Below are 10,116 nucleotides of genomic sequence, written 5' to 3' on the forward strand. Positions count from 1 at the left end.
GAAATGTGCCCTTTCTTCCTTTGGCACAGACCTGTGTCAGAACACATACTTTGGCCAGTACCACCTGCTCCCTCCAAGAGGGTGGCCTTCACAACCTACGGCATCACCCTAGTTTGGTTGGGGTGAGAAGGGGAAGGGTAAAGTTTGAGGATTCAATCATAAAGAACGATATTCCTCCAAGCTGTCCACATGAGTGAGAAAAGTAGTCTATTTATATGGCTGCCTAGAGGAAATTTAAATATTCACCTAAAGTTGGATTAAATAGGTGTTTTCTGCTGTTAAACTTCTTAAGAGTAAATGTGCTCTATTTTAGACATTACCAGGCACACTAAAAAGGAATTCTCAATGTAATAGCATTCTAAGATTTTAAATACTTGAGAGAATGAAAAACAATGAGCTGGCAATTAAACTCAAGTCAAATATTGCTGTACTACACCTGCCCTACAACATACTGTTTTAAAGTATGCATTTTCCCCAAATGGGTAGTAAACACAAATTCAATTATAAAATATCAAAGTTCTTTCTCTATCCTATCTAGTTTTTTATGAGATGTCCCATGTCAAAATTCCATCCAGCCTTCAGGACCTGATTCAAACCCTCTCTTCTCCACCAAGGTTAACCTTGGTCAAGGTTCCATAAATGATCTCTCCGTCCTCTGATTCTTGGGTCCTTGGCTTGTGTCTCTATTATGAATTAACTTTTATTATGATGGGTACATTTTGTTTGGAACACCCAGAGAAACTTTACTTATGAAGGCAAGCCCAGCCGAAAGGTTTCTCTTTTATTTTAAATCACCTCTGACCCACCCTAACCTGCTGTAAGTATTAATAGTTTATCACTCCCTCTCCCATGCTAATATTGGGTTGGCCAAAAAGTTCGTTCGGGTTTTCCCATGCCATCCTAGGGAAAAACCTGAATGAACTTTTTGGCCAACCCAATGGTAAAGGCCTGATCCTCACTAACTTGAAAGTTGACAAAGACTGGGGTGGAAGGCAGACTAAACATTTGTGAGATCATTGAGGGCAGAGGATATAAAGATACCTTTTTCTTCTTTGTGCCCCAGTACATAATATAGAATTGAGATCAGAGGTTCTCAGCCTGGGCACTGTTGCCATTTGGGGCCCGATAAGGACTTGTAGGGGGCTGTCCTGTGCATTATGGGCTATTTAGCAGTATTCCTCCATAGTGTTGACAACCAAAATTCTCTCCAGACGTTGCCAAATATCCTCTGGGGGACAAAAAGTTGCCACCACTTGAGAACCACTGATCTAAACCATAGTGAAAATTAAATGTGTGTTGAGTTGCTGTCAGGAATTGTCAGGTGTTTCCTCCACTTTGGCTCTTCCACATCTCCTAGCACTAGTGGGGAGTTCAACAAATATATTTAAATGAATGAATGGTTTAAATACATTGCAAATGATGCACAAAACTTTGAGCCATTAAAAATCAAGTTTATAAGGATGATGTATATTCATTTGTTCATGAGAGAGATGGTATGGTATATTGATTAATGCAGCAAATCCTGGAGTCAGACTGGGTAGGTTCAAATCCAGAGAGCAGGGGTTCATATCCCAGCTCTCAGCTTCCTAGCTCAGGAACTTTGAGCAAGTCATTTAACCTTACTGCACGTCAATATCCTCATCATAAAATGAGGATACAAATAGTACTTACCTCAACAAGACTGTGAAGACTACATGAGTTAAGATATGTGAAATGCTTGGAATAGTGCCTGACACGCTTCAGTTATTATGTACTCAGCAAATTGAATACTTTATAAGTGACGGGGATTTAACTATGAACAAAAAGTTCAAGCTCTCATGGAGTTTGCAATCCGAAAGGCAAGGAGGAAAGGGACAGAAAAGAAAGCACTGTAAGAGGTGAACAGCAGGGCAGCCACAGGAGGCTGTGCTGAGGTCCCATGTGAGGCGAGGCAGCCGTCCCAGGAGACCCCTAAAGAAGAGTCTTCCAGGGAATAGTCCTGAAGCCGGACCAAGCTGCATGTGTTTAAGGAATGGCAAGCAGCACAGTGAAAACTGTGAACTATATACCGTGTCTTTAAAAAGAAAAATGCAAAATTATAAATTTCCTCTGAGGAAAAAAAAAAAAAGCTAAGCAAATTTTAGAAGACTACAAAAACATGCCCAAAATTTGACTGACAAATGTTTTGTTTGGGTGATGAGACTATGGGTGGTGCATTTTTTTTCTTTTCTATAATACCCTGGATACGTATTAATATAGTATTTCTAAAAAATCAAAAAGGCTTTATCAATGATGGTCCTTGTAAATGAAAGAGAATTTCCATTTACACAGGATTATTTCTATTTTTTCCTCTATTTTGTAGCTGAAATGTTAGTATTTTTACTTTATTTGAATGTTCTAATGCATGCTTAAGACAGTATGTTGCAAAGTTTACTTTTACTAATATCTCATTTAATATTTTGACTAAAAAGTTTTTCTCTGCCCATATGCTTAACACAAATTTTTTTTTTTTTCAACTGATGGGTCACAATATAGATGGTTGTCTTTTGAAATTTCTTCACATCTTCTAAGGTGAAAATGGCTCTCCATTTACCACTTTTCTTCATTGAGTAGTCAGCAAAAATTCTGTGATAGTTCACTTAACTGCTCTTTCAATATAGACTTTTCTAATCCAAGCAGCAGCAAAGGATTTGTAGAAATGAGGTTACACGTCTGGAAAATAAGTGATATTTTTAATGTCTTCATTTATGTTCAAATATTTTCACTCCTAAGTATATTTCTTAAATTCTGTGTCTCAGCTACAACACAATTATAATTTAGCATTGATACTTCTGCATTTTATAGTCATTTTAAAATAAGTTACCCCCTTTGAATCTGACAGAAATATAACTTTTTAAGTTTGCCATCTTTTGCAGTGTCTTCTGATAATTTTCTTGACCTAATATTTCTCTTATGCTTTGATACATTATAGTGAAATTTAAAATTTCACTAGAAACTAGAAACATATATTGCCAGGGTAAAAGGATTCAGCATGGTTTTGTTTGCCCTCAGGAGATACACAAAATGTAGGAGAGGTGTTTCTATAGGTTCTACTGCTTTATTTCCCTAAAGAAATGAAGTATAAAATCACGGAAATTCTTTACTTCTAATAGCTGTGTGGACATTAAAAAAGAGACAGAAGAGAAGTTGTAGGAGAGGGAGATATGAAGATGTAGATCAAGAGTCCAAAAAGCCAAAATTTCATGAAAGATTGTATAAGATTAAGTTTATAAAAGGGAAACTTAGGGAAATTCTCTCTTAAATTTACTCACCTAGAATCAATAGAGCCAAGCATTGTTCTAAGTATCATAACTATACATTCGGGGGGATGGAGAGTGTTTGAACAGCTGTGGCATTTAAATGATCTCCTATTCTCATCAGGCTCTCTTTTTTTTTTTCTTTTTTACACTATAGGTGAAGGGTAGGGTGGAAGTGTGGTTGCTGGTGAATATAGAGAATAAATGTATGACATTTTAGTTCATCCAACATTTTTTTAAATGCCAACATAAGACATATTCACTCACATACACAAAAGCTGTTTTACAGACCTAAATAAATGTATGTATTTTTTAAAATAAGCACCAAAAATTATTTTAATGCATGCTGTTTTCAAATCTTCCCAAATACTGTTACTTAATTTCAAGTTTTATGTAATGATTAGGCATATATTATATTAACTATTATCAAATATACTTATGTGAAGTATTTTCAGAATAAAATGAAAAATATACTAATAGTTGTATATCTTGAAAATCTCTATATACATGCAAAAAGTGTTTTTTATAACTATTCAAGAGACAATAAAAATGTCTTAATCATTCAGTATATTTTTACATTACATTTTCATTCAACAGTGTCAGAATATTTTAATCACCAATATTCCTAAGAACGGTGCTTAAAAATATTTAGCATTTCAAAATAGGAGAAAATTTCAAATCTAGATATTATTTGCAAAAACTGTGTCCCTTCTTAAAAACCAAACAAATAAAAATCAACAAGGAAAACTACTTGTTCATTTTGCATCTTCTTACCTTCCTCCAGTTCTTCTGTATCAGATAGAGAGTCCAAAGTTGTAGAGTTAGATATCTGTTTAACGTTCTTCTTTTCATAATTAGCAATTAATTGGTGATATCTATCCACAAAGAGAAAATATATATGGATTCCAGCATTCATAAATATTCAGTTCAATTCATAATACCTAATTATCAAGTCAAAACTGTAGACATTAGCTAATGCCTTTCCAAGCATATCACACACAGCTGACCTCACGCCTCCTCTCAAGCCAACTCCATCAATAGACGCCATTTTTATTTCACATACTCCCATTTTCTGGCACTTCTTTTTTTCCTATAACCACAGATAAGCCACTGGCAAGGTAGAAAAAGTGGCTTAAGTTATACTTGGTGTATTAGATTGCTAGGGCTCCCATAACAAAATACCACAGACTGAGTGGCTTAAACAACAGAAATTTATTTACTTGCAGTTCTGGAGGCGGGAAGTCCAAGATCAAGTGTGCCAGTAGGGTTGGTTTCCTATGAGGGCCACAGGAAGGATCTCTCTGTTCCAGGCCTCTCTCCTTGGCTAGTAGATGACTTTCCTCTTGCTGCCTCTTCACATAAATTGTCCCTCTAATCTCCTCTTCTTATAAGGACACCAGTCAAATTGGATGAGGGACCACCCTAATCCACAGTCATTTTTAACTTAACAACTCTTTAAAGGCCCTTTCTCCAAATGTAGTTATCCAAAATCTGTGGCACTGGGAGAAAGGACTTTAACGTGAATTTGGGGGGAACACAGTTCAGCTCATAACACTTGGGCTTAACAGTAAATTGACAAAGTGAAGACAGTTAACTCAGTCTAAGACTGAACCATATCCAGTAAAGAATAAACCTTTTCTCCATGCCTGAAAAGAGCCCATTCTAGCCACTCATTAATAGACATATGATTTCAGAATTTCAGTGAAAGGAATGAGGCAATGTATGGGGTAAAGCTAACTGTAAAATAAATATCTAAATATAATTCCCTCATTTGAGACAGTTTCACTTATTTTTAAAAAACTATGTATATGAGAAACATATTTATTCTATGCTTCCACTCTGAACAAAGCAGCAGACTTTATGTACCAGGAAAGAGAGCTAACAAATGGTACTAAAAAATAGAGGCTGTGTACTCACTATGGTAGATAGGCAATAGCTACTTAACCAACAAAAGTCACAATTACAGAAAGCTTAGTTCCCATTACAAAAGAAGGGCAAAAACAAAAAACAGGATGGGGGCATTAGATTGCAGCTTAAAGTCATTTGCAATTTTTATTATATGCTGATAGTTTTCACATCCTAATTGCTTAGTCATTAGGAAGTTACCTCTCTTCCCTTTTACCTCTTTGGAAAAAAGAAAAGTAATATAATGCTCTTAAAATTTTCAACATTGGCGATATTAAAGTAATATTGAGATGATAAAAATTCCATAGTCATTTATTCTTAAATTAGTGATGGAGCAAACTACAAAAAGAATGTTCTAAAAACCACTTAGGGGAGATGAAAGAAGATTGTGAAATTTCCTACTTATCTACCTACCCAATAATAGCTTCATAAGACATATAGATGTAAACAAGTTATTTAGATAAATAAGTACTGTTTTCAGACCATTAAATATATTATTGTACAGATATATGTGTCTCCTAGTTTCATATATCCAAAGTTTTTAAGTGATGAATGAACAGTTAGGAACCCCTGTTATAAAGCAAATAATCCTTTTTATACTACAGATATTCACCAGTAATTTATCTCTTTATTTTATTTAAATTTTTAAACATATGGTTTGCTTATACCAAGGTAAAAAAAGTACCCATGTCCAATATTGCAAAGAAGGAAATACTGTATTCAATTATGGTTGACATATTTAATAGATTATGAATTCCTTATTTTCTAAAGTTCAATTAAATTAAGACATTTAAAATAAACATCTGAATGTGTATATGAAAATTATTTTACTTTTCCTCTCCCCCTTCTCTTCCTCTCTCCCCCTGTGATTTTCATATGAAATTAATGATTAAAAGATATAAAGGTATTGTTAAAATGTGAATAAAGTAGATGGAAGAAGAATAAGAAAATAAACTAGAAAAAATACCTATGCATAATTTAAAATTGCCCTTAAAATTATAAAGAAAATATTCTATATGTTGTTTAAATTCATTAGCTATAAAATAATTTCTGTTCATTGCATCTTATTTCTCATTGACTGAAAATCAGAAATTCATGTTCATCATGAAAAGTTTTGTCTTTTGGGTATAATGAGAATATACTTAAGAATTCTGAAAACTTAAACTATAGTTAGCTAATAACAAATTAACAATAATATTCAAAACGAACAAAATATTTACATTACTAATATGTAAAAACAATGAAAGGGGCTTGTGTGGATTAATCATCTTTTGCCCAACTCTATTGCCCATACATTTATTTTCTTTATTGAGGTGTAGTTGATGTACAATATTATATAAGTTACAGGTGTACAACATATTGATTCACAATTTTTAAAGGTTATACTCCATTTATAGTTATTGTAAAATATTGGCTGTATTCCCTGTGCTATACAATATATCCTTGTAGCTTATTTATTTTATACACTGTAGTTTGCACCTCTTAATCCCCTACCCGTATCTTGCCTCTGCCCCCTTTCCCCTCCCCACTGGTAACCACTAGTTTTTTCTCTATGTCTGTCAGTCTGTTTCTTTTTTGTTATATTCACTAGTTTGTTTATAAATTCCAGAAATAAGTGATATCATATAGTATTTGTCTCTCTCTGACTTATTTCACTAAGCATAATACTCTCCAAATCCATCCATGTATTGCAAATGGCAAATTTTCATTCATTTTTATGACTGAGTAGTATTCCATTGTATATACACATACCACTTTTTCTTCATCCAGGTGATATCTCGCTGTGGTTTTTTTCATTTTCATTTGTCTCCAAGTATTTTTTGATTTCCTCTTTGATTTCTTCAGTGCCATTGGTTGTTTAGTAGCATATTGTTTAGCCTCCATGTGTTTGTGTTTTTTGCAGTTTTTTTCTTGTAGTTGATTTCTAGTCTCATAGCATTATGGTTGGAAAAGATTCTTGATATGATTTCAATTTTCTTAAATTTACTGAGGCTTGCTTTGGCCTAGCATATGATCTATCCTGAAGAATGTTCCATGTGCACTTGTAAAGAATGTGTATTCTGCTGCTTTTGGATGGAATGTTCTTTAGATATCTATTAAGTTGATCTGGTCTAATGTGTCATTTATGGCTAGTGTTTCCTTATTGATTTTCTGTCTGAATATTATCTGTCCATTGATATAAGTGGGGTGTTAAAGTACCCTATTATTATTGTGTTACTGTCTATTTCTTCCTTTATGTCTGTTAATATTTGCTTTATGTATTTAGGTGCTCCTATGTTGTATGCACATATATTTACTATTATTACATCTTCTTTTTGGATTGATCCCTTGATTTTTATGTACTGTCCTTTTCTGACTCTTGTAACAGTCTTTGTTTTAAAGTCCATTTTGTGTGGTATCCGTATTGCCATGCAGCTTTCTCTTGATTTCCATTTGCTGATCTCTACATTTCAAATGCATTTTAACAACCCTACATTTTTATTCTACTCCCTTCACAATTACTATCTTTGATATCATGTTTTATATTTAATTGTTTTGTGTATCTCTTAACTGCTTATTGTGGATATAGATGATATTACTACTTTTGTCTTTTAACCTTCTTACTAGCTTTGTGTGTGGATGATTTCCTACCTTTCCTGTACGTTTGCCTTTACTGATGTGTTGTTTTCTTTTATAATTTTCATGTTTCTAGTTGTGGCCTTTTCTTTTTTGTGTAGACAAGTTCCTTTAACATTTCTTGTAAAACTGGTTTGGTGGTGCTGAACTCTTTTACCTTTTGCTTCTTTGTAAAACTTTTGTTCTCTCCATCAAATCTAAATGAAAGCCTTGCTTTTCCCTTTCATCACTTTAAATATATTGTGCCACTCCCTTCTGGCCTGCAGAGTTTCTGCTGAAAAGTCAGCTGATAGCCTTATGGGAGTTCCCTTGTGTGTAACTTGTTGCTTTTCCCTTGCTGCTTTTAATATTCTCTCTTTATCTTTAGTTTTTGCCATGTTGATTACAGTGTGTCTTGGTGTGTTCCTCTTTGGGTTAATCCTGTATGGGACTCTCTGCCCTTCCTGGACTTGGAGGCTGTTTCCTTTTCCACGTTAGGGAAGTTTTCAGCTATTATGTCTTCAAATATATTCTCAGCCCCTTTCTCTCTTCTCCTTCTGGGACCCCTATAATGTGAATATTAGTGTGGTTGATGTTGTCTCAGAGATCTCTTAAACTCTTTTCATTCTTTTTTCTGTTCAGCATCAGTGATTTCTACTACTCTATCTTCCAGCTCACTGATCCGTTCCTCTGTATCATTTAGTCTACTGTTGATACCTTCTACTTGATTGTTCGTTTCAGTCATTGTATTCTTCAACTCTGTTTGGTTGTTCTATATTTTCTAACACCTTGTTAAAAACTTCTAAATTCTCAGTCTGTGCATCCATCTTCTCCTGAGTTCTTTGATCATTGCTACAATCACTACCCTGAACTCTTTCTCGGGTAGATTCCCTATCTACTTCACTTAGTTATTCTGGGATTTTATCTTATTCCTTCATTTGGAACATGTTCCCTTTTACCTCATTTTGCCTAATTCACTGTTTTTATTTTTATGTATCTGGTAGGTTGGTTACATTTCCTTGGATAAGTGGCCTTTTTGTAGGTCTGTGCATCCCAGCAGTGCACTCTCCTCTTGTCACCAGAGCTATATGCTCTAGGGGTTGCCCCTTATGTGGGCTGTATGGGTCCTTCTTTTGTGGCAGGCTGATTACTATGGGCAGTCTTGTAGGCTTTCTTGGCCCCTGGTCTGGTTCATTGCCAGGCCCTGCCCCATTGGTTGGCAGGGCCAGGTTATGAGGTGGCTGACTCTAGAACCCTGGGGGGCCCTGTGGCTAGTGCTGGCTCACTAGTGGGCACAGTCAGGGTCCAGAAGACCCTGGTGCTATTGCCTGCCCAATGGTGGGTGAAACCAGGTCTTGGGGCTAGTGCAAGCCTACAGGGGGGCAGAGCTGGATCCTGGGGTCTGGTTGCAGGGCCCAGGAGTCCCAGAGCTGGTGCCAAATTGCTGGTGGGTGGGGCCACTTCCTGACACAGTTGGCTACAGGGTCCAGGGTGTCTTCAAGCTTGTGTTGGCCTGGTAGTAGGTGGGACCAGGGCCCAGCTGGTCACAGGGCAGGATTTGGCCTGCTGGTGGAGGGGCTGGATTTGTAGGTTGCAGTGCTATGGTTGTCTTGTGGCTGCTCTCTGCCTGCTGGTGGGTGAGGTTGGTCCCAAGGCTAGAACCTGGTGTGTGGGGCCAGGTCCCTGGGCAGGGTCTGGCCTGCTAGTGGTGGTCCAGGTCCACAGGCTACAGGGCTGCAGTTGTCTTGTGGCTGGTGTCTACCCACTAGTGGGTGGAGCTGGGTCCTAGGGTCTCTGGCTGGAGGGCCCTGGGGGTCCCAGTTCTAGTGCCTATGCACTGGAGTGTGGGCCTGGGTCCTGGGCCTTCTGGTGAGCAGGGCCCTGTCCAGGGGCAGCTGTGGGCACAGGAGGTCTTAAAGTAGCCTGTCTGCTGTGGGTTGGGCTGTGTTCCTGCCCAGTTAATTGCTTGACCTGAGGCATCCAGCACTGGTGCCTACAGACTGTTGGGCCAGGGCAGCACTGCGTCCTGAGGCTAATAAGCTAGAGGAATGATTCCAGAATGGTGCTTGCCAGCACCAGTGTCCATGTGATAGAACAAGCTCCCAAAATGGCTGCCCCCAGTGTCTATGTCCCCAGGGTGAACTCTAGTTGCCTCCTGCCTCTCCTGGAGACTCTCCAAGAACAGCACCTGGTCTGACCCAGGCTCCTTTCAAATTATTGCTTCTGCCCTGGGTCCTGGAGAGTGTGAGATTTTGTGTGCATCCTTTAAGAGAGAAGTCTCTATTCCCCCCAGCCCTCTGGGACTCCTAAAAATAAGCCCTGCTGGCCTTTAAAACCAAAT

This window comes from Balaenoptera acutorostrata, chromosome 7 (assembly GCF_949987535.1).
Source record: "Balaenoptera acutorostrata chromosome 7, mBalAcu1.1, whole genome shotgun sequence".
Classification (NCBI taxonomy): domain Eukaryota; kingdom Metazoa; phylum Chordata; class Mammalia; order Artiodactyla; family Balaenopteridae; genus Balaenoptera; species Balaenoptera acutorostrata.